The following is a 24,101-nucleotide window of genomic DNA, read 5'->3' on the forward strand; positions in this document are numbered from 1 at the left end:
TGCTATCAGAACCTTAGACAATTTTTCCAGACGTCTGCCAGTACTAACCTTGTGGGTGCCCTGGTGATGGGGCCATTAGAAGCCTAGAAGGCTCTCTTAAGTACTAAGTGGTGTCTTCTCTTTTCCACTTGGCACTTGAAGGTTCCTAATAGTTTTCCCATGTAAGAATAGATATTCCCTTGGAGTACTTATAAGATCATAGCACTACATATATTCCCTATGCGTAATTCTCCCTTTTAAAAATAGTAAATAGAACATGGTAGCCAGTGAAATAAAGTGTCAGAAACTTTCCATAAAAGATTTCCACATAGTTTTCCATACAATATACTATATGATAGGCAGGCTGTGTTAGAAGGAAATGTAGGCCTAGAGAGTCTGACAGTTCTGAAATGCCAGTCAAGCCCCAGATCAAAAGGGTCCTTGAATCACAGTGTCATTGGCAATGGGTCATTAATCGTAATTCCCTCTCTTATACCTTTCCCAGAATGCTGCTATAAATGATGACCTCTTCAAAGGTATTTGCAAGACATTTTTTTCCTTTTTCTGAATGAAGCAATTTTTGTGCATGCCTCCAAGAAACATTTTAAATTTAACTTCATTTGACTTTTATAGTAGGGATCTAATTAGACCGTTAGCTCTTCACAGGCACAGGTAGCTTCTCTTCTTACTCATTTATATTATTTACATTTATGATGCTATGATAAAATTAAAGACTACAGGGAGTTTTATTATTTTTTCTCTGAGTGCTTAATGAAGTTGGTTCCAAGATTACATAATAGCTTATCCAGTAATATTCATCCAGAAATGTTCATACACACAGTGTGTGTGTGTGTGGGGGGGGAGCACTCTTGCCACATTTCAGGAAATTTATAGTTTACTTCATGATAATGTGTTAGCTGTCAATTCTGTCACCTTAACTCTACCCTTTGATAGGGATGTACAAAACTCACCTTTTCGCGGATTGATTCGTGGTGGGGGGAGAGGCGCTCCATCCCTCCCCCCGGAATCCTCAATGGGGGGGAGGCGATCCGGTCCTCCCCCCCGGAATCCTGCCCGGCTGGCTCCGCTCTGCAGCAGCTCCGCAGAGCAGCCGGCCAGGGCCATCCGCAGCCGGATTTCTGGCTGTGGACAGGCTGGTGTGGACACAAATGGCGGCCGCCATAGCGGCCGCCATTTGTGTCCAGCCAGGCTGTCACGGCTAACCAAAAAAACCACAAACCAGCGTAAGCAAATAGCGGCGGCTACGGCGGCTGCCATTTGCGTTCCCTGTTTTTTGCCGTTCTAGCCTACGTAAATATTTACGTAGGCTATTATGGCAAAAAAAAAAAAGGAACGCAAATAGCACCCACTACGCCATTTGTGTTCCCCTTTTATTCGCCGTAATAGCCTACGTAAATATTTACGTAGGCTAGAACGGCAAAAAATAGGGAATGCAAATGGCGGTTGCCATAGCCGCCACCATTTGCATACGCTGGGTTTTTTGGGGGGGGGTTAGCTGTGATAGGCTATGTAAATACTTATGTAGCCTATCACAGCTGCAAGAACAGCAATGGCGGCTGCAGCAGCCCGGCTGCAGCCGGCCAGGACACCAGCTGCTGGAGCCGCCACCGCCGGGACTGCCGCCGCCGCATCCGCCGCATCCGCCACATCCGTCCGAGGTAAGTTCCATCCCGGGGGGATTCTGCTGGGGGGCGCGGGGACAAGAGGCCATTCCGCCACGGATTCCGGGGGGCTGGATTTGAAAGAATCCAGCCTCACTGGAATCCATGGCGGAATTCTCTGCCATCCCTACCCTTTGATGTGTAGTAGAAAAAGTACAAAATTGTGTCTGTGATTGCATTTCTTCGAGTTACCATGCATTAATCAGAACGTTATGCTGTCCAAAGGCTCAGAAAAGATGCATTTGTTTCGCATAGGTAATGTCAGCCATATTTAAACAATAATTTAATTTAAGAGTCACTGTGGTCGCTCATGCAAGTGATCCAAGCCACATGTGACAAAGTGAGGTGGGGCAGGTTGTCAACTGTCCATTTTTCATGTTTGATGGTTTTGTAATTGGATCTATTTCCAATGCACTCTAAGTGAGAATGGCTGCTCCACTCAGCCCTCCTCTGCTATCCCTTGATTTCTCCCTGGCCGAACTTTTGCTAATACTAGGGATGTCAGAGAATTTCACCACGAATCTCAGGGAGGCCGAATGCCAGCGCATTCAGCCCCCCGAAATTGGTGGCGAAATGGTCTGCTCCCCCCGCCCCCCCTGGAATGGGACTTACCTTCGGCGAATCTACCTGGAGGCGGTGGCGGCTCCAGCGGTGGCTCCGGTGGCGGTTCAGCGGCGGCGGCAGCGGCAGCGGCCGGTCTTTCGACTGGCTGCCACCACTGCCGTATCCAAGTTTTTTTAAAAACAAAACAAAACGTGATAGGCTACGTAAACATTTATGTAGCCTATCACGGCTGACTGCAGGGATGCAAACGGTGGTGGGTACGGCCACCGCCATTTGCGGGCCTGGCTAGCCAGGATTTGGGGGTGGAGGGACGGAGCGCCTCCCCCCCCAGCCAGAATTTCGGGGGGGAGGGACGGAGCACCTCCCCCTCGGCCAGAATTTCAGGGGGAGGGACGGAGCGCCTCCCCCCAGGCCAGAATTTCGGGGGGAGGGACGGAGCGCCTCCCCCTCACCGCAAATCAAATTTCGTTAAAGGTAAGTGACTTTCGTACATCCCTAGCTAATACTGCTTGGTTTCACTTGAGGGGCTGGAAGAGGAGAGATGCCTGGGTTGTGGAAGAAGGAAGCAGATTTAATATATTAGTCAGTGTTTATTATTTATTTATTTATTTATTTATTTTATTTGTACCCTTTCTACCCCCAAATGGCACTCAAGTGTTTTATCCTCTCTGCCCATCTCCCTCCCCTCTTCTACTTGGCCATTTCTGCTGTCATTTGTTGCTTTATTCCGGCCTGCGGCCTGTGGTCTAAAAGAGAACAATGTACAACGCCACCACTAGTCCTGGGTGGGTCAAGTGACAAAACAGGGAGGGTGGAGCAGAGGGGAAAACACGGTCCAAACAAATCTGCTCCTTTCTCCAACCATGATCTAGAATAGATCTGGACAAGACATCACACTAATGGTTGTCCCTTCAAATATTTTAATATGTGCAGGACTTGATTTACCCAGTCATTAGGCTTGTAATAGACACTTGAAAGCTGTGTGCATGTCACCAGCACCATACTCCCCATAGCGGATCTGCACTGTAAGGATGCCTCTACGTCAGAATTTGATGCTGAAGTATGGGTCTCACACTAGTCACTTCCCAACAGTAATGAAAGCAGACTAAATAATGTCTTGCAGGAGCCATTGTATTCAAAGTTGCTTTTCTGAAACTGCACACACAAAAATGTGATGTGCATGATAGTATGCCCCTGATTACAGGCTGCTGGAGAACAACAGCAGGAGAGGCATTAGGTTGGTCCACTATGGGAAACAGGATGTTGCACTAGGTAGGCCTTTGTCCCATATGCATTTTCAAAATACATGTCAGGGTTGGATCTGAGCCCATAGAGTCCCAAAGCAGCTCTGATTCTGAGGAGGAGATACAATCCGTGGGAGAGGAACTCTCTCAGGTTTCAGAGGTGCAGCTGGAGGGGGAGCCCCCCCTGCTCAGTTTCCTGGGAGCAACAATGACCCTGGCATGGAAAGGGAGGAACAACTTGAGCTTTTAGACGTAAGGCGCAGGCACAAGAAAGAGGTTGCGAGTGCTAAGCTGAGGCACTTAGCTAGGGATGTACGAAAGTCACTTACCTTTTTGCGGATTGATTCCCGGGGGGAGGGAGGCACTCCGACCCCCCCGGAATCCTCGATGGGGGGGAAGCGATCCGGTCCTCCCCACTGGAATCCTGCCATTTGTGTCCAGCCAGGCTGCCGTGATAGGCTACGTAAGTATTTACGTAGGCTATTACAGCGGGAAAAAAAGGAACGCAAATAGTGCCCACTATGCTATTTGCGTTCCCCTTTGTTTTCGCCGTAATAGCCTAGGTAAATATTTACGTAGACTAAAACGGCAAAAAATAGGGAACGCAAATGGCGGCCGCCATAGCCGCTGCCATTTGCGTACGCCGTTTTTTTTTTTTATTGGCTTGCTGTGATAGGCTATGTAAATACTTACGTAGCCTATCACAGCAAAGACCAAGATACAAATGGCAGCCACCAGAGCCACCTCCGGAGACTCCGCTGTCCGGAACATCCACCCCAGGTAAGCCTCATCCCTGGGGGAATCCGCGAGGGGGCGGGGGGGCCGGCCATTCCGCCATGGATTTTGGGGGGCTGAATGCCAGTGCATTCGGCCTCACTGAAATCCATGGCGGAATTCTCCACCATCCCTATGCTCAGCCCGATTGACTCGACATCAACAGCTGTGCCCCAAGGCCCCACGGGAAAGGGGAAGAATTTCCCCTCCTACTCCTTAAGTTCAGAGAGTTGCCTCGCTTTTCTCCAGATGGAGACCAACTGACGTCCTAACTCTTAGAAACCCCTGGTAGGCTGTTCCTTTGCATTTCCTCTGAGTCTCAGGCAATTAGCATCTGTAAGCCTCATTATGTTGAATGGAAATAAAGCCTTGGGAAGCAGCCCTTTTGTCTGACAGTTGATTCTGGCTATTGGAGGGTTCAGAAGACAACAAGGGCATTCCTGACAACACAGATAGGAAAATGTAACTTGAGAAACAATTCTCAGTCTCTTACCTGCCTTCTCACTAAGGATGTTAGAAAGTAAAAGTACCCATTTTTCAGTGCCCCTTGATCAGCTGTTACTACAATACTCCTACAATCCTTTTCTCCAGTGGACTTCAGAAAGGTCAACTTATATTTCTCCTGCATTTATGCCATCTTGGCCCTAAGCATTCTTTCTCTTCATCCTTTTAGGTATGTTTCTACATTCTGATGATAATCTCAGCCTACTTTCCTTTTACCGCCTTGAATATTATAGTTCATATAGTAACCTAGAAGGGCAGCCTTACCATGAAGCAACATGAAACTGTCACTTCAAGCAGTAGATTGCAATACATGGGAGCCATTTTCTGCCCTTCAACCTCAGGTCTGTGTGCCATTAAAAAAAAAAAAAAAAGAACCATGGGGGAGGACATCATTTTGACTGTGCTTCAAGGTCATCACTATTTTGCTGTCCTTTATATGCCACATTCACACAGTCAAGCAGTGCACAGCAACATAAAATAATAACCCCGAGTTCCTGTTAAATCTTTCATGAAATGACCATAAAACAATGCATTCATCCTAATGCTCAGCAGAATCACCATTTCATGCTCAGAGACCTTAGTTTACTGGCTGGGCTGCATAACTGGGCTTCCAACCCAGTAGCTAGGGCATGCATCAGTTTCTTGGGGAATCAGTGTTTTCATTAACACACACACACAATTTAGTAGCCCTCATAGCTGGAAGATACATGTATGGGAGGACTCCAGGAAGGATTGCACCAAAGGTGCATATTGCATGGATGCATCTGTTAAACTCATTTTCTCTCATTTTCTCATTTTTCCAGTCTTATGTTTGGTTAGTCCCAAACTTGGAGAGTTACAAAAATTCATAAAAATTCATACACATTTTTGCTTGCATTTCTCCTAATAAGTACATTGTTGTATGTAATTTTGCCTGATGTGCACATTTGTCTAAGCAATTTCCTAATATAATGCATTCTAATGTTATTTTCCCTAACATATGCATTTTTGTATGCATTTTTTGATCCGAGAATTCCATGCAAAATTCAGAGAAGTGCAAATTTTGAAGGATAACTAAATGTTGGTTCATGTATTGGTTTGAAAGTGTAAAATCAGGTAAGTTTTCATTAAAATGCAAACTGAATTAATTTCTCCCTCATCCGTAATTAGTTGGGGGAAATGGGGATGGGGGTTGAGGGGAGGGCCACACACAGTCCAGAATGGTTTATTAATGCCACAACTTTATTGGTTACACCTCAGGAGTTTTTGTGTGGCAAAAGGCACAGATCCAGTCATTGGACAACCCAAGTGTGGCTAATTCCAGTCCATGTGGTGAGGTAATGTGAGGTGGGGGTGGCAGGATTGTGGGACCCACCATAGCATGGACTGATTACATAGGTTCCTCCTGCAATCTAGGTGTGTGGCAGGCCAGCCCCCAAGCTAGGCTGAGTGGCATATATGGGCTTTTCCTCCACATCCTTACAACAGCTCTGTGAAGTAGGCTTGATTGAGAATTGGTGACTGGTCCAAGGTCACTCAGTGAGTTTCATGGCTAAGCAGGGATTTGAAACCAGGTCTTCCCATTCCCAGACCCACAGTCTATTTACTAGATCCCATGGGATCTCTCACTAAGTTAGTGGTGAAAGAACAGATGATTTTTTATTTGCATTTTGTTTGCTCAGTAAAAGATGCCAGGACTCACAAGCCACCTGACAGCCCTTATGACTAATGCCAGGTAGGTAGAGGCTGGTTGTGGTTATTCGTTGGTGAGCTAAAGGTGCATTGCAGATGCTTGGAATCTTTATTATTCCATTATGTGCTCCAGGACTGAGTCAGGGAATTGCCCCCTGTGGCCTTGCCTTCACTGTATATGATGTAATTCTGTTAGTAAATACATAGACAGGTTAGTTGTGTGGCTGCTGCACAGAAAGGGAGGAATGCAACGGCAAATCAACGATTTATAAATTAAGCATAGTATTCTTCTCAAATTGTGAAAAAAGACTATATTTGAAACAAAAACAACTCAAAACCACCATTGGGCATACTGGCATTACTTACTTCATGTTTGTCTGTTTTTGCCTTAAGGATCCAAATTCAAATTTGTGAGTGGTCATCAATTAAAGCATGGAGGATTTATATTCAACTGCTTCTCCAATCCTAACCCAAATGTTTTGCTTCAGGGTATGCTTGGCATGCATAGCCGATCAATGGTAAAAAAAGGATCAATTTTAATTAAGCACTATGCCAATGGTATGCCAGTTGTATTAAACATTCATTGTCATAGGATAATGGTCCCCTGCTGCTGCATAAATGCTTGGATAAGCTGCAACATTTATGAAATATAAATGGGGAAACAAAGCCAAAAAAAAGCTTATTATTTTAAAGATGGAGAAACTGATCCTACGACACTGTTCTCACAGAATAATTTCATGGTACTGAGATTACTTAATACTGAGATTATTAAGCTAAGGACCAATTCACATGACCATTGCAGTTGTGGTAGGTGCTTGCAATTCATGGATTGCTGAACTTGTGCAGTTACTGACATATGCAATATTGAGTGTCCTGCATGCAACCACACATTAATGTAAGTTCGCAGAGCATGCAAAAAGCCTAATCCTCATAATAAATTCAATGATTATGTGAATTGCCTCTTACATAGATTCCAATATTGTATGTCACAGCCAAAAATATGACTGTTGCCATGACCCATTGTGGATATTGGTTTTCTACTACAGTGTGACTTGTAAAGAGGGTAAGCTTGTATCCATTAGAAGTAGCTAGATGTTTGCCATTGCTTTCAGTCGAAGCAGGATCAGAGCATTAAGAAACATAGATAATTTTGCAGTCCCATAAGAACAGCATATATTAGTCAATTGTTACTAATTTGTCTAGCTGTATATTCTAAACATCAGCAAATAATGAAATTATATTCCTTCAGAGATTGATTTAGGACAAGAATATCAAGTGCAATTTGCTGGGGTACTCAGGGAATGTATCCTCATGCTTAGGTTGTAATTAGATTACTTTAAACTTGGAGTAATTAGTAAGGAGCAAACTGTTATTCCTCTTTTCCATTATGCGTATTAATTGTGGTACAGAGCCCCACAGACCCATGGGGACCCCACTGATGTTATGGCAGATGGAGTTCCACAAATGTGCAGGTGCTTTCCCTTGTCATAGCTTGTACATACCGGGGCAAATTGCTGGTGTGCAGCCTTCTCTGTCACTCCTGACACAAGTTACTGTAAAAGACAAAAGACTGATACTGGTGAATTTGGGGTCTGACCATCTAAGGGTTCATTTTTCAGACATTATTAGTTCAACCAGCTAGTTGCTTCTGTCATATTGGAGAACTATGGCTATCCTGGATTGAACCAGTAGGTATGACAGAGCATCTTTTATTGGAGACAATCCTCTACTGTAAGCATCTTAAAGCTCTTTACTAGGAAGAAATCCAAAGTAAAAGATTTAGTTTCATGACTAGCGTAAATGGGTTATGCACTGAAAACAGGCAATTCTCACATACAACAGGAGGGGATGCCTCTTTTCAGATGGAGCTTTCCATCTGCAGTTTTTACAAGTGTACGTATTACAGTGATGTAAAGTACATTTGCATTTAATTGTTTAATTATTTTATGCCCCACTATTCTGTGTAAAAACACTGCTAAAAACAAGAGTAAAATTGACATTAAAAAAAAAAAAAACTATAAACAAAGAGCAGGATAAAAGCATCAGGTAAAAACAATTCTACCACAATTAAGTTCTCCTGGTGCCAAAAGCATATTAGAGTCAGTACTAGGTAAACCTTCTTGGTGAGTGCATTCCACCAACAGGGCACCACAGCCAAAAAAGTCTTCCCTCCAGATATTACCTATCTCGCATCAGAGAGCTCTGGCACACAGAGAAGGGTGTGCAAAGATGGTCTGAGTGTCTGCAAATGTACTGTTTTCAGACATTATTATTTCCCCAAATGGTTCACACCAGACAAAAAGCAACACAGGCTCTGCCGTCGGGTTTACAAACTAAAGAGACAAGATATCTACACGAGGTTAGGAGAGTGGCAAGAACAAGGTGGTGAGCTATAAGTAGGCATGGAAATGCACTTTGGGCTAAGCTGAATTTCTGTTACTGGTGTTCTTACCTGAATAGCAGTTGGTGGCTTTTGGATGGGCCACAGTGATCTTTCCTCTACAGTCCCAAAGGAACAGGCTGTTGGAGCTGTGTTCTTTCTGGCAGGAAAGGGGAAGTGAGTTCCTTGCAACTGCTTCTTCTTTGGACAATGGATGGACCAGGCTGGTTTGGCTTGATGCTACTACTGGGAAACAGGGGTTGCAGCCTCCCAGTGGCCCTTGGTCCCTTGCTTCCCATCTACTCTCCTGTCCCTGGGAAACTATCAGTTGGAGCATGTCATTCTTTCTGGCAGGGAGGGGGGAATGAGCTCTCTGCAAACTGTGCCTGGAAATGGACTGGGAACCAGTGCAATTATTTCAGCACCTGCAAGATGTGTTCCAGTCAACCAGCCCCTGTTAGCGGCCAAGTGGCTGTATTTTGTCATTTTTAATAGCCTCTAAAGGCATAACAATAATCTAATCTGGAGGCTCTCAGAGCATGGATCACCATGGCCAAACTACCCCTGTCCAGAAGGAATTACAGCGGATGCATCAGCTTTAGCTGGTGGAAAGTGTTCTGTATCACAGAGGCCACTTGTGCCTCTAGTGACAAAGCTGCATCTAGCTAGGGGCACTGCCAGACTGCAAACTTGCTTTTTTAGGTATAGTGCAACTCCACCCAGAACACACACACCCCAAGCATACAAACCATCTGCAGAATCTCCTAACCAATTTATCGGGGAACTTATTATTATATCAAAATATTCTTTAATTCTAACCAATCAGTTGACTAAACGTTGAGGCCATGATGTTTTGCGTGGTTTTTGCATGTAGTTGTAAATAAAATGGTTGCAACCAACAAGAAACCAAGTTACCTATTTGGTATCCTGTGCAATGAAGTCAGTCTGAGGCACAATTTATTGGTCCCACTTTTCACATGCAAGCAACATTGGTTATCCTTCATAGATTTGGAAAAAGAAAAGGAAAACAAGCACACAGATATTACTTGTAAGGCAGCAAATCTAATAAATATCCAAATATATGTCCCCCATCAGAAGCCTATTTGGTTGAATTTTTTGGTCCCAGCATGCTACCCAACAGTGTTGCTAGATGGTCTAAGGAATTAGAGAATCCTTGGGGGCCTTACATCACTTCCAGAAAGAGAATTAATGGTTAATTTTACAATAGTCTGATTAACCTAAGGGACTGTAGTTGGAACTTACCCATTTGATTGCGAGCTATAATAGTGGTATTTCAGACGAATTCATAAATAAAGGTGATTCACTTTCCTATCGTTCCTGTGAGACCTCTTGAGAAAAATTATTTGTGTCATATGTATACATATTTATTTCTCCATTTTTCAAAGATTCCATTTCTGGAGAAAAGGCCAGAGTTTAAGCCTTTGGATGGTTAGATTTTTAATGGCTATTCTATAAAGCACCTAACAAACAGTAATTTCCACACTATTTCTTTGTCCTAGGCCTGTGCTCTGTTTTAATTCCAATAAATCACTGCTAGGAGAAGTGAAATGAATTACAAAAATCAACCACTGCTGATACTTTTATTCTCTAGGGATGTCAGAGAATTCTGCCTCGGATCTCGGTGAGGCCGAATGCCAGAGCATTTGTCCCCCCGAAATCCATGGCAGAACGAAGCCCCCTGCCCCCCCCATGAAAGGCACGCAAAACAGAGCCCTGACCTGCTGCCATTCGTGCTGCTTTGCGAATGGTGGCCGCATCTGCAGCCGCCATTCACTTCTTCAGTATAACTGTGATAGGCTACGTAAATAATTATGTAGCCTATCACGGCTAACGCAGGGATGCCATTTGCGTCCCTGTGGAGGCCGTGATAGCCGCCTATCACGGCAAGAAAAAAAAACAGCGAACGCAAATGGCAGTGGCTACGGCCATTTGCGTTCCCTTTTTTTTTTGTCGTGATAGGCTACGTAAATATTTACATAGGCTATCACGGCAAAATACAGGGACACAAATGGCAGCGGCTATGGTAGCCGCCACTTGCATCCCTGCAGCCTGCCCAGCGGCTGGATGTCCAGCTGTGGGCAGCCCCAGCTGGTGGCTCCGCGGAATCTCCATGAAGCGGAGCCGGCCGGAAAGAATTTTTGGGGGAGGGACGGAGCACCTCCCCCCCACCGCGAATGTCACCCTTCAAAAAGGTAAGTGACTTTCGTACATCCCTATTATTCTCTGATGTCCAAGATACTATAACTTTGTTTGGTTTTCTTTCACAAATAGGCAGTTTGTCAACCCAGTAGCATTAATTAATTGTAGTTTTAAGATACTTGTGATTACTTGTCAGGGTTGGATTGGAGCCTAGAGAGCCCCAAAGCAGTTCTGATTCTGAGGAAGAGTTACAAACCGTGGGAGAGGAACCCGTGTGCATTTCAGAGGAGCAGCCAGGGGGAGAGCCCCTCCCGGTACACATTCCTGAGAGTGATAGTGACCCTGGCAGGGAGAGGGCGGAGCAACAGTAGTTTCTGGATGCTAGGCGCCGGCACACCCTCAAGCACGAGATGGCGAGTGCTGAGAGGCGGCGCTCAGCCTGCTTGGCGTGACAGCAACAGTAGCGCCCAGATGCCCCACGGGAAAGGGGAGGACTCTCTCGTCCTAGTTCATAAGTACAGCCGTTTCCCGCTTTCTCCTCCAAACGGAGATCAACTGATTCCTAAGGTTAAACCCCCCCGAGTAGGCAGCTCTCTTTAGTCTCACTCGTAGGATCAAGCAATTAGAATCTGTAAGCGTCATTAGGTTGAATGGGAATAATGTCTTGGAAAAGAGCCCTATTGTCTGTGTGTTGGTTCTGGCTACCTGAGGATTTCAGAAGGCAGCGGGGGTGACCACCTGACATTACTATCCATTTGGCTACAGTAGCAAAAAAAAAATAAAAAAATTGCCAGTTATGCTGACTGCAATTTCAATGTTAAAAATTGGGAAGTGTACCATAAAGGTTAGATCTTAAGTTAAAGTACTGAGTGCACATATCAAGTGCCTCTATTTTTGTTGGGGTCTCCAACATGGTGCCTTTGAGCACCAGTGTGCCCGCAGACACCTCTCTTGGCATCCACAAGGCTTCCAGCCCTCCAAATGTGTTATTTTATTTCTTAAGATTTTTAAAATTATTATTTTTTAACTGGGACACAGACATGTTGCAAAGTGAAGTGCTGCCTTCCAGCGCCAGCTTTATTTGGGTTCAAAAGAGTGGCTTTGTGTTTTGGAGCTCAGACCCCACTTCTGCCTTCTTCTTGGGTTCTTGGACAAGTTACTGTTCTTTTAGTCTCACCACTTTGCCTTCTGGGAAATGAGTGAATTGTGACTGGGCATGCCCATTATGGTAGACATTTTATGAATGAATGACCGTCCCATGGCACCCATTTTGTGAGAGCACCCATGACACTCTCTCAAAATTCTAAATGTGCCCACTGACCCAAAAAGATTAGCGACCCCTGTATTATTGGGTTAGGAAAGAGAGAAATAAAAAGATGAAAAGTTGGGACAAGTGTTTTAAGAACAATGGTGTAAAACTAGTCAAGGATGTTGGAAAATGTTGGTATTTCAAATTCAGGTCTTAACTCTAATTTCCTTATTTTTAGTACTTTAGTATTTTTAGTACATTAGTATCCTTGTTTTTATGGCATGCATATTTCGAATTTCTGCAAATTCTTGCATCTAGATTGTCAGTATACCAGAGTCTCCACACAATTGAGATTGGGCTCTTTGTGTTTAAGAGATACATTTTTCTGCCTAACATCTGAATAGCTAATTACCTTTTTTCTGTGGGGGCGGGTTGGTAATTACAATTCTGTGTATAACATTGAAAGGTGACTTACAAGCAATGCAAGTAGCTTGTATATATTGGATGGGATAGTAGGGCATAAACATTTCTATAACCTACAATACACAGAAGTGTCTGGTGGCTAAGAACATATGTAGAATTACTAACTTCCCTACTCCTTTTCTGTGGGAAGTGGCTATTGAGTGTGAGCATAACTGAAACTCAAAGTCACAACCCTCACTAATATACTAAGGCTGCAATCCTATACACATTCACCTAGGAGTAAGCCCACTGAACTCAGCGGGGCTTACTGTTGAGTAGACATGCATAGGATTACACTGTTAACTAACCTTTAGCTGCTCTGCTTGAGATTTGTTTATTTTTTCATCTAAATTTGGCCTTCCTGCAATCCTTTTTTTTATAGAAAGCTGTCAGCTGGTTTATTGCCACTACTGAAATCAGAAAATCTTTTAAAATAATTTAAATGTCTATTTCCCTTACGGTGGGAACAGAGCAGAATGTTTGGGAGGCGGCTTTTATCTTTGATCCAACACTTTGCTCATCATATTACACTTAATTTTAGTGAGGGGAATCCAGAACTCTTCAAACTCTATAGCATATTGTGTGTACGGTACTCTGCATAACCTGGCAAATTTTTGTGAGTTCAGTAGCACTAATGACATGTAACCATCTGTGATTTTGCACCTGCAGAAGCCAGTGTCAGCTGTTGAGGTTCAGCAGCCCTCACTTTTGTGTCACTTCATTGCCAACAAATTGCTCACTAACCTTGAGAAGATTTTAACCCTTTCAAGGCAATTAGAAGTGTAGCATATATTTCTTGAAAATAATTTAAACTTAGAAAGTTTCCTTCCATTCTGAATGTGTTTGTCTGATGCAGCCTTCCTCAACCTTGGGCCCACTAGCTGTTTTGGACTATAACTCCCAGCATTCATGACCATTGGCTATGCTGGTGCGGCTGATGGGACTCTGGTAGGCCCACATTTGGAGAAGATTGGTATAGTGTGCATTTTAAGAGCATTGGATAACACTATTTTGAGTAAACAGCATGAAATGCCTTCTCCTGCAAGCCAAAATCCAATCACTTTTGCAATCACTCGGCACATTATTGGTCTAAATACATCCTGCATACTGGGACAGGAATTATCCATGGCACTGTGTAAACATATAGATGTCCCAGTTTAAAGCAGTGGCCCTTCTGAGAGTTTAGAGACAGTGTTTAATTTGAGACAAGTGGGGAGAAAGGTGGTCTTGGAGGACACAGTAATGGCTCATCAACCAATTCCAAACTGACCAAGTGAGAGAGCTTTGTGTGACAGTCTCAAAATTTTGAACATAATCATCCATTGAAGGAATGAAGCCCTTTTGTCTGCAGTGGAACGGTTGATGGTGCCTGAATTGAAAAGAGGAAGAACGGTATGGGTGGCTTTTTCTTTATTTTCAATACTGGATGGGCTGAATCTGCAAAATCAGTCATCTTAAAACCCCATGTGAACTTGCTGTCTTTTTTCCTTGAGTACACCCCCTCCTTCCAAGCTGATTAAGATTCTGTCCCCTAAATGGATGAGAAGACTAGACAAGAATGGAGAAGAAGCCAGAAGACTGCAAAGAGGAGTAGATACTGCCCTCCATTAATATGGATTCCCTTCCACCACCCTCTCCGGCATGCTGATATCATAATGCCAAAGCTTTATGAGGCCATGCATAAGATGGGAATTGTCTCTTAGACATTCTTTAGCATTGTCCACCTCTGAACTCTTAGGCCACCTCTAGTTCACTGTATATTGCATAGTACCTCTGTAGTGCATTCTCTGACTCAATTTTCCACCCCTAAATATTTGGCAGAAGGTGTTTTCTAAGTTCCTAGCAAAGACGTATGATTCAAACCAATCTAAATAAAGCCCCAGAAAAATGCTTTCTTCCACTCTACTGTCAACATGCACATCCAATGAGAACCAAAATAAATAGTTTTCTGAAACCTTTCAATTTTTTAATAAGTCAAAATACACTTTTCTGACAGCATAATTGCTTTTCATAGTGGGTCCTAAATCTGCAGCACTATAAAAGAATAATGCTACAGTAGATCATTTGTGAAAACTTAATGAAAACTGAGTTAGTGAACCTCGGAGTCGCTAGACCTTGAAATTCACTTTCAAAAACTAATTTGCAGTAAATGTATGAGAAACATATTTAGACATGATAAACTTTCAGTCCTATGTTCACCAGGTGCAGAAGTTTATCTTGATTAACTCTTTTTTTCCTTTTAATTAATCACTTGCAAAAAAACAACAACAACCCTGGTTGTTGTTACTTCCCGCTGTGTTGACAACATTAATCTAACCGCAGTGATATTTTTCCCCCTAGCTTGTGAATGTAATATAATATATCAAAATGTAATGTTTCTCCTGTATTAGCAAAGGACGTCTTATCTTGTGGAAGATGCATGCTTCCCTTTTTTGATATAATTGGCCAACAAAGAATAAAAAATATATAGGGAAAGACCATCCACTAAACTATAAATACTTAAATAATTGTATACACTACTGAAGCATTATGTAATCCCCTAATAATATATGCACTTAATGAATTGAGATACCTTATGGAATTTTGTTGCAATAGCATTTGACATTATTATTCTGTCAAGGCCGTATCATATTTGTGTTGTCATATAAAGCCCTCTTTATGCATTCTTCTTCCCATGTTAAAAGAACGCATGAGGAGAGGAGCATTCCAGTCCCTCCCTCCTCCATCATCTCATCTATCACCCTGTACAGGCTGGGTGCCTCCTGTGTCTGTGGAGGGTCTCCACGTGATTAAGAAGTAAGAACCCTGATTTTGCAGGAAGAAGAACACATGAATAGGGCTTAAATCTGGCACATCTACTCTTTGCACCTCACAATATGTGGTGGTTGTCTCATGTCACATCCTGTGTTAGAACTTCAAAAGTACCAAAAAGGGCAATAAATATAACTGTAAGTATGGAACACTTTGTATATGAGGAGTTTAAACATAGGACACTTCTGCTTAGAACTGGAATGGCTAAGAGAGCACTATGATGGGTATTTTTAAAAACATGCACAAAGTATGGGGAAAATAGATAAAATAAATACTACAACTAGAGGATATAGACCTATTACATAACACATTTAAATTAGCATGAGAAAATCAGTATTTGGCTACTGAGTAAGAAGTAGAAGCTGGAATGAAGGGAACCGAACAATGGCATTTTCTTCACTTGAGACTCATCTATGTCCTGTTAGCCCAGGGGTAGGCAACTTGTGGTACTCAAGACATTGTTGGAATGCAACTCCCACCAGTCCTAGCTATTCTAGCTGATAGTGAGGCATGATGGGAGTTGCAGTCGAACAACATCTGGGGACACACAAGTAGGGATAGGAGAATCTGTCCGTTTTGCTTTCTCCCACATAAGGATTTTTAGAATCTCAAGTTCTTTTTCTCCTGAATATGAATATGAACTGAAACCATTTTTTTGTCCGTCTACACCTACCAAATTCAATAGGCACAGCTGTTCCTAGATACCTGTCTGCCATATAGCTGTTAAGAGAGACAGTGTGGTGTAGTGGCTAGAGTGTTGGACTGCGATTCGGGAGATTCAGGTTCTAGTCCCCGCTCAGCAACGAAGCTCAATGGGTGGCTTTGGGCCAGACACTGACTCTCAGCCTAACCTACCTCACAGCATTGTTGTGAGGATAAAATGGAGAGGAGGAGGACCATGTAAGCCACCTTGGGTTCCTTGGAAGAGGAAAAAAGATGGTAGATAAATGTAATAATAATAATATAAAAAAATCAGAGGCAGCGTGCCTCTCTAAAGAGTAGATGCTAGGACACCACCAGTGGAGGAAACAGGGTGCTGGATGAGATGGGTCCTCGGTCTGATGTAGGAGGTATCTTCCTACGTCCTGGTGTGATAAATATCAGGATTAAATTATAGAAACAAGTGGATTTTTTAAACTAAAGCACTTTAAAAAATATTATTCATAATGGGCAGTATTCAATATGACACTACCAGTAACATCACTTATATTGTGCTAATATAAATTACCTCTTAATATAATGCCAACAGCACTTGCTGGTGTGATGGGTTTCCCCAGAAAGCCCGTTGCACCAGCAAGTGCTATTGTTTTTGCACTAGAGGTAATTTACACTAGCGCAACATAATTTACATTAGTGATAGTGTTGCATTGGATACTGCCTAATATTTAGCATTTGGAGATGATTTTTTCCATGCAATTTCTTATATTTGCAGAATCAAATGAAACCATGGCTCCGAGCAAAGAAATAATTTGCGTAGTGAAAGAAAAACACTTTTTAATAGTGTTCCACCAACACTGGCAAGTGGTTGATGTCTGCAGAGGAAGGGAAAAGAAAACGTAAGCAGTTACTCAGACAAAACAACAACGCCTCATACCCACCATCATTTTCAGAGCTGAATGCTCTGAACTGAGGCTTAATTTTCAGGACAGTGTTAAGCCTGTGATACCAGGATATTCAACTTGATATCTGTCAGGGATGAGTCCATGCACCTTGAGATGTCTGACAGCTCTGATTCTGAATCAGAGTTGGAGCAGCTAGATCAGAAGCCAGGGGAGGGATCCTCCCTAGTGAGCCCAGATGCTGGGAAAGACTCCTCTGAAGACCTTGACAAACAGATGGCCCAGGCGGAGTCCCTGCCCCCTCCCTCCACCATGGGAACTCGAAGTTTCCGAGGTGGAGGAGGAAGAGGGGCATGACTTGAGAGACATTAGGGTGTGATGCAAGTCAAAGCAGGAAAAGTTAGGGACATGGCTCAGATGCTCCGCCAGGATAGTCACTCTTGGAAGCCAATGTAGGAGGGAGCCACCCTAAGGGAGGGACTTCACTGTGAAGCAAGTCGGGCCATGAGGTTCACACCCAAACTGTCGGCAACTTGACTACCCTCTGGCTCATCTCCTCTAATTAGGGATTGTAGATTAGTTGTTTAGGGGCCTGAGGCAGTCTGAGAGTTTCCTGGAATCTGCATTTGTAAAGAGGCTAGTCTCTAGCAAAATAAAGTAGTATTAGCCTGAAGCTTTGTCTCCTTGTGGTGTTGATTGTGAAGGGGGAAGGATGATCCATTTCTGAAAACATTTATCCATTTTGATTAGAGGGAAGCTATCAAAGAGACCAAAGAGCCCTTTTGAATGTTGACTGGGACCATGTCTCCATGACAACAGAAGGAGAAGTGGGTGGAGGAGCACCAGAATTTTTAAAAGGAATCAGCTTTGCTGCGATTTGGTCCATGCAGGGCTCCACGAGCGAGTGCTCCACACCAGTAAAAATTGCTTCACAGAACATACTTGTGGGGTGGGGTGGGGTGGAGTGAGCGTCATCTGACTGGCAGGGGCTGCTCAACCAATAAGAGAGGCTTCCCCCCTCCCCCATTTCTCCTTTCCCCTGAAGGTCCAGATGCACCTGCATTTCAGGAGCAAGCGCCATTGAGCACAATGGGAGTTACTTCTGAGTAGACACACACATGCTTGTGCTGGGAAAGATGGGGAGGCACTGTGATGGGAACCTAGCCCCCTTTCTAACCAAACCAGTACTGCACAGGATTTCTATAACGAAGCTGTGAAGTAGAAGGCAATAAACCAAACAATGGAGAATCGGAGCCTCGGAGGATATAGAATATCCTTCTATATCCTCTGATTATTCTCTTGATATTGAGCAGGCATTTCATGTGCCAAATCCTAAAGGAAATGATTATACAATTGTAGTTCAATTTGCAAAAGTCTCCACAAAGTGTTATATCCTGAATTTGGCAAAACAAGCTGGAAGCCTTTCCTGGAAACAGGATAAATTTATGCTGTTCCCAGATTACATCAAAGAATTGGCAAATAAAAGAAGGCAATTTATCAAAGCAAAGAATCTGGCAAAACAAATGAACTTACAATAATACTCAAAATATCCTGCTACACTTTGTATTGTGTCTGAAGACCAGATGAAGACGTTTACAAATCATGAAATGGCGGAGGCTTGGTTGAATGTTAAAATGTGTGAGAACTCTGTCACAATTCTATGAAAAGGAATTTCTAAACAAGTACTGTTAACTACTTGTGTGTAGTTTTCATGATCTAGGCTAACTCAGAAGAAATGACTTTATATATATTTGTTTACTGTTATGTATTCTTTTTTATTATTTTTTTCTCTCTCTTTCTCTTTATGTATCTTCTTCTATTTTATATTTTAAAATAGGCAAAATATCTAGTATAAAGGTATTATTGACTGTTGAAGATTTATCTTAAGTTTTATTATTATACAATATTATATTCTCTCTTTTTGATTATTATTATTACTACTAATATTCAAGCTTTTGGAAATGAATTGTAGAACTGTTGCGTTGATATAAAAGATTGTTTTACTAAATTGTAAAATTGTATAATAGATATCGTTTTTTAAAATAGATTACCATTGGAGGTTGGGAGATGTTGGAGTTTATTTTTATTTTTTCCTTTCTTTCTTCTCTTTCTGTTATTATGGTGTCCTAACTAAAATATTGTATGGATGAGAACTGAAGTACTGAGTAGGTTGTTGGTAATTTTGGTAGTGTTTATAAAGATAAAATAAATAAACATATATTTAAAAACGAGAGAGAGAATCAGAGCCTCGAGATCAAGCTTTAGAGCATTTAGGGAATGTGCTTTAAACTGTGCCATTTCAATTGAGGGGATCTCTGTAAATTCTGATGTGGGCATTCATGGGACAAGCCTCATTGATAGGGATGTACAAAACTCACTTACCTTTTCGTGGATTTTTTTGTGGTGGAGGGGAGGTGCTCCATCCCTCCCCCCATTATCCTCGATGGGGGGGGAGGCGATCCGGTCCTCCCCCCCAGAATCCTGCCCGGCCGGCTCTGCTCTGTGGCAGCTCCGCAGTAAGAGTGCTCGAAAGTCACTTACCTCGTCTCGCAGCTTGCTTCGCGGTGGGGGGGAGGCGCTTCACTTCTCCCCCCGAAATTCAGGCCGGGGGGGGAGGCGCCTCGCCTCGCCTGGCCGAAATTCAGGCCGGGGGTGAAGCGCCTCGCCTCGCCTGGCCGGAATTCAGGCCGGGGAGGAGGCGCCTCGCCTCGCCTGGCCGCGAAATAAAAAGTTTTTAAAAAAACACCCCTGTGATAGGCTACGTGACGATTTACGTAGCCTATCACGGCTAGATCTGCAAAGTCAGCCGTGATGGGCTACGTAAATCGTCACGTAGCCTATCACGGGTGACTTAAAAAAAAAAAAAGTGCGTACACAAATGGCGGCCCCCATAGGGAGCCGCCATTCGCGTTCCTTATTTGGTCGCCGTAGTCTACGTAATCTTTACGTAGACTACAGCGACCAAATAAGGAACGCGAATGGCGGCTCCCTATGGGGGCCGCCATTAGCCGTACGTGCTTTTTTTTTTTTTTAAGTCACCCGTGATAGGCTACGTGACGATTTACGTAGCCTATCACGGCTGACTTTACAAATCTAGCCGTGATAGGCTACGTTAATCGTCGTGTAGCCTATCACGGGGGCGTTGTTTTTTTTTAACTTTTCTTGGAATGGCGGCGGTGGCGGCAGCCAGTCGAAAGACCGGCTGCCGCCCCCGCCCCTGTCGAAGCCCTGCCGAACCGCCGCTGTGACCCGCCACCGGGAGCGACATTCGGGAAAGGGAAGTCCCATTCCGGGGGGGGAGTGCGGGGGGGGGGTGCGGAGAATTTCTCCCCGAAACTACTTCGGGGGGCCGAATACGTTGGCACTTGGCCCCCCGAAGTTTCGGCGAGAAATTCTCTGACGCCCCTACGTCCGCAGAGCAGCCAGCCAGGGCCGTCTGCAGCCAGATTTCCGGCCGTGGACGGGCTGCTGCAGATGGAAATGGCGGCTGCCATAGCGGCCTCCATTTGCGTCCAGCCAGGCTGCCGTGATAGACTATGTAAGTATTTATGTAGCCTATCACACAACCCCCCCCAAAAAAACAGCGTACACAAATGGCGGTGGCTACGGGGGCCGCCATTTGCGTTCCCTATTTTTCGCTGTTTTAGCCTATGTAAATATTTACGTAGGCTATTACAACGGAAAAAAAAGGGGAACGCAAATAACATAGTGGGTGCTATTTGCGTTTCTTTTTTCGCCGTAATAGCTTACGTAAATATTTACGTAGGCTAAAATGGTGGGGAAAAAAGGAACGCAAATAGCGCCCGCTACGCTATTTGCGTTCCCCTTTTTTTTGCCGTAATAGCCTACATAAATATTTACATAAACTAAAACGGCGAAAAATAGGGAACGCAAATGGCGGCCGCCATAGCTGCCGCCATTTGCGTACACTGTTTTTTAAAAAATTATTATTGGCTTGCCATGATAGGCTATGTAAATACTTACATAGCCTATCACGGCAAAGACCAGGATGCAAATGGTGGCCACGGCAGCCGGTCGAAAGACCAGCCACCGCCAGAGCTGCCGGAGCCGCCGCCGGAGCCACTGCCATCCGGAACATCTGCCCCAGGTAAGCCTCATCCTGGGGGGAATCAGCGGGGGGGGGGCAGGCCGTTCTGCCATGGATTTCGGGGGGCCAAATGCCCGTGCATTCCGGCCTCACTGAAATCTGTAGCGGAATTCTCCGCCATCCCTACTCGTTGAGCACAATGGGAGTTACTTCAGAGTAGACACTAATTGGTTTGTGCATGGATGGGAAACACATAGGAAAGACCCCTTGACCGGGTCATAGTGAAAGGCACACCCCTGGGCAGGGCCAGTATACCCGAGGTAAATGCGGGGGCCGGAGCACACAGCAGCTGTATCAGGGAGAACCCAACTTGAGAAAAAGAATTGGACTTCAAGCAGTCTCAGGAAATCTGGTTTTTCCCTGATCAGGGTGGCTGCTGGATGGGCACAACGTCATGTATCCCTAACAACCTCAACACGCAGCCAGCTCAGAGTAAATTGTTGGAGGAGACACCCCCTGGGTAGCAAAGAGCCCAAAGATCTGTTCATGGCTCACATTCCATAGTGGAATAGAGAACCCTAGTCCAGTATCAGGGCTAAAGTGCACGTGTGGCTAAATGTGTGTTTGCAGTTATCCTGCATGTTTTAGAAATGTAAATTCTGTCAGCTGGGGTAGGGAAGCTGTTACTTAATGGGATCAGAGCAGGCATGGAGGGGGGATGTGTCTCCATCCTTCCATGCTATGGTCCTGAGGGAAACTACCCCTCTTCTGAAGCTAAGATTGCTTTATTGGGCAATCCCCCCATTGGCATCAATGGGGGATCCCCCCCGCCATGCAAATAACATCTTACCTTATGTGTAGTTCAGCTCTGAGTCTCAGGGTCTTACATATCCCTCCACTCCACCATGTGATAGGGAGAAAGAAATGAGTGAGCTGGGCTGTACTGCATTTATCTGAATGTAGGGTGTGCCTGCCCACTCAATCTGTCCCCAGAAAGTGTTACTTTCTCTCTATGCTTAGGGTAAAGTGACAGATTTATAAAATAATGAAAATAAGTAACTATACTAAGCAGTAAGATGTATTAACTATTTAACACACTTTACATTTTTCTTTGATTACTAATACTATTGCTAATGAAACAAATGTGTATGTTTTTGTTGTGAAAGGTTTAATAATCCAGTACTTACATGGTTGCTAATGACAGCTGTTAACTGCGCTGTCCCATACATGTTTACTCAGAATTAAGTCCTGTTGAGTTCATTGAGGCTTATTCTTGGGCAGTTGGTCAGAATCAGAACTTAACTGAATTTTAGAGACCTTGTACAATTACCGGAAGCCTTACTATTATAATGTTTTTTCAGACTTTTTCTTATATAGGACAACTCTTCTGTCCTGATGGTGTCAGAAGTATTAAGCTGCTTGTTGACCTATAATTCATTTCATGGGCTCCATACAAAAAGTCACATATCCTATGACTCTTTTCAGGGATGCAAATGGTGGGAAATGCTAGAACACAATCAACTTATGTGAAATGAATGGACAATGTAGAAGAGAATGCCATGGATTATGCTACACAACTGCAAGCCAAGTCAGTATATGCCAACTGGATGTGTAGAAGATGAGTGGGGCAAGCCTTGAGTCTCTTGGCTTCAGCCAGAGGGAAAGGGATTATCTCCACCCAAGTTTCTTTTCCTCAAGCAGTTCTCCTTCACTCTATGAGCTGGGGAAGTCACAGAACTCCTTCCTCCTCAGCCTCCCACTCCTTCCTCTATGTTTTATATCTGGTTCTCCAGCCATACTCATTTCTTGGCTCTCTCCCCTCACTTGAAAATAGGCCATTGCTCATGAGCAGGCCTCACATCAGGTCAAGGGGATTATTTCAGGCCGTCATAGCAGGAGTGTCTCACTCCCCAAACCAGACCCAGCCAAAGTGCATTGGTGGTGTGGGTGACCACACAAAGCACTGTGGGTCTACATCTATTTCCCATTTCTTAGGGTGTAGAGTTGTCACCCCCTTCATGGATCACTGCCTTGTTGTGGCGAAGGGGTTTGCGTAACTCAGTGAAGCCATAAGCTATGCCATGCAGGGCCACCCAAGATGGACAGGTCATGGCAGAGAGTTCTGACAAAATGTGGTCCACTGGAGAAGGAAATGGCAACCCACTCCAGTATTCTTGCCAAGAAAACCCCATGGAACGTATCACAAGGCTAAAAGATATGACGCTGGAAGATGAGACCCTCAGGTCGGAAGGTGTCCAATATACTACTGGGGAAGAGCAGAGGGTATTTCCAAGTAGCACCAGAAAGAGTGAAGCGGCTGGGCCAAAGCTGAAAGGACACTCAGCTGTGAATGTGTCTGGTGGTGAAAAGAAAATCCGATGCTGTAAAGAACAATATTGTTTAGGAACCTGGAATGTCAGATCAATGAATCAAGGTAAGCTGGAGGTGGTCAAACATGAGATGGCAAGATTGAACATCGACATCTTGGGAATCAGCGAACTCAAATGGACAGGCATGGGCGAATTTAATTCAGGTGACCATCATATCTACTATTGTGGGCAAGAATCCCTTAGAAGAAATGGAGTAGCACTCATAGTCAACAAAAGGGTGGGAAAAGCAGTACTGGGGTACAATCTTAAAAATGATAGAATGATCTCAGTACGAATACAAGGCAAACCATTCAACATTACAGTAATTCAGGTCTGTTGTCCCAACCACTGAGGCCAAAGAAGCTGAGGTTGATCGGTTCTATGAAGACCTACAACACCTTCTAGAACTAACACCAAAAAAAGATGTCCTCTTCATCACAGGGGATTGGAATGCTAAAGTAGGAAGTCAAGAAATCACCGGGATAACAGGCAGGCATGGCCTTGGTGTACAAAATGAAGCAGGACAAAAGCTAATAGAGTTTTGCCAAGAGAACACGCTGATCATAGCAAACACTCTTTTCCAACAGCACAAGAGACGACTCTACACATGGACATCACCAGATGGTCAATATCGAAATCAGATTG

At 43.9% G+C, this 24,101-nt stretch overlaps 1 protein-coding gene across 2 annotated transcripts in view; it reads left to right on the forward strand.

Moving 5' to 3' along the window:
* BEND5 (BEN domain containing 5) overlaps nt 1-24,101 on the forward strand; it is a 1,382,785-nt gene that overhangs the window by 535,550 nt on the left and 823,134 nt on the right. The window lies entirely within an intron of this gene.

The sequence above is a fragment of the Heloderma suspectum genome, chromosome 4 (assembly GCF_057233095.1).
Source record: "Heloderma suspectum isolate Gila_16-S chromosome 4, 16-S_ref, whole genome shotgun sequence".
Taxonomy (NCBI): Eukaryota; Metazoa; Chordata; class Lepidosauria; order Squamata; family Helodermatidae; genus Heloderma; species Heloderma suspectum.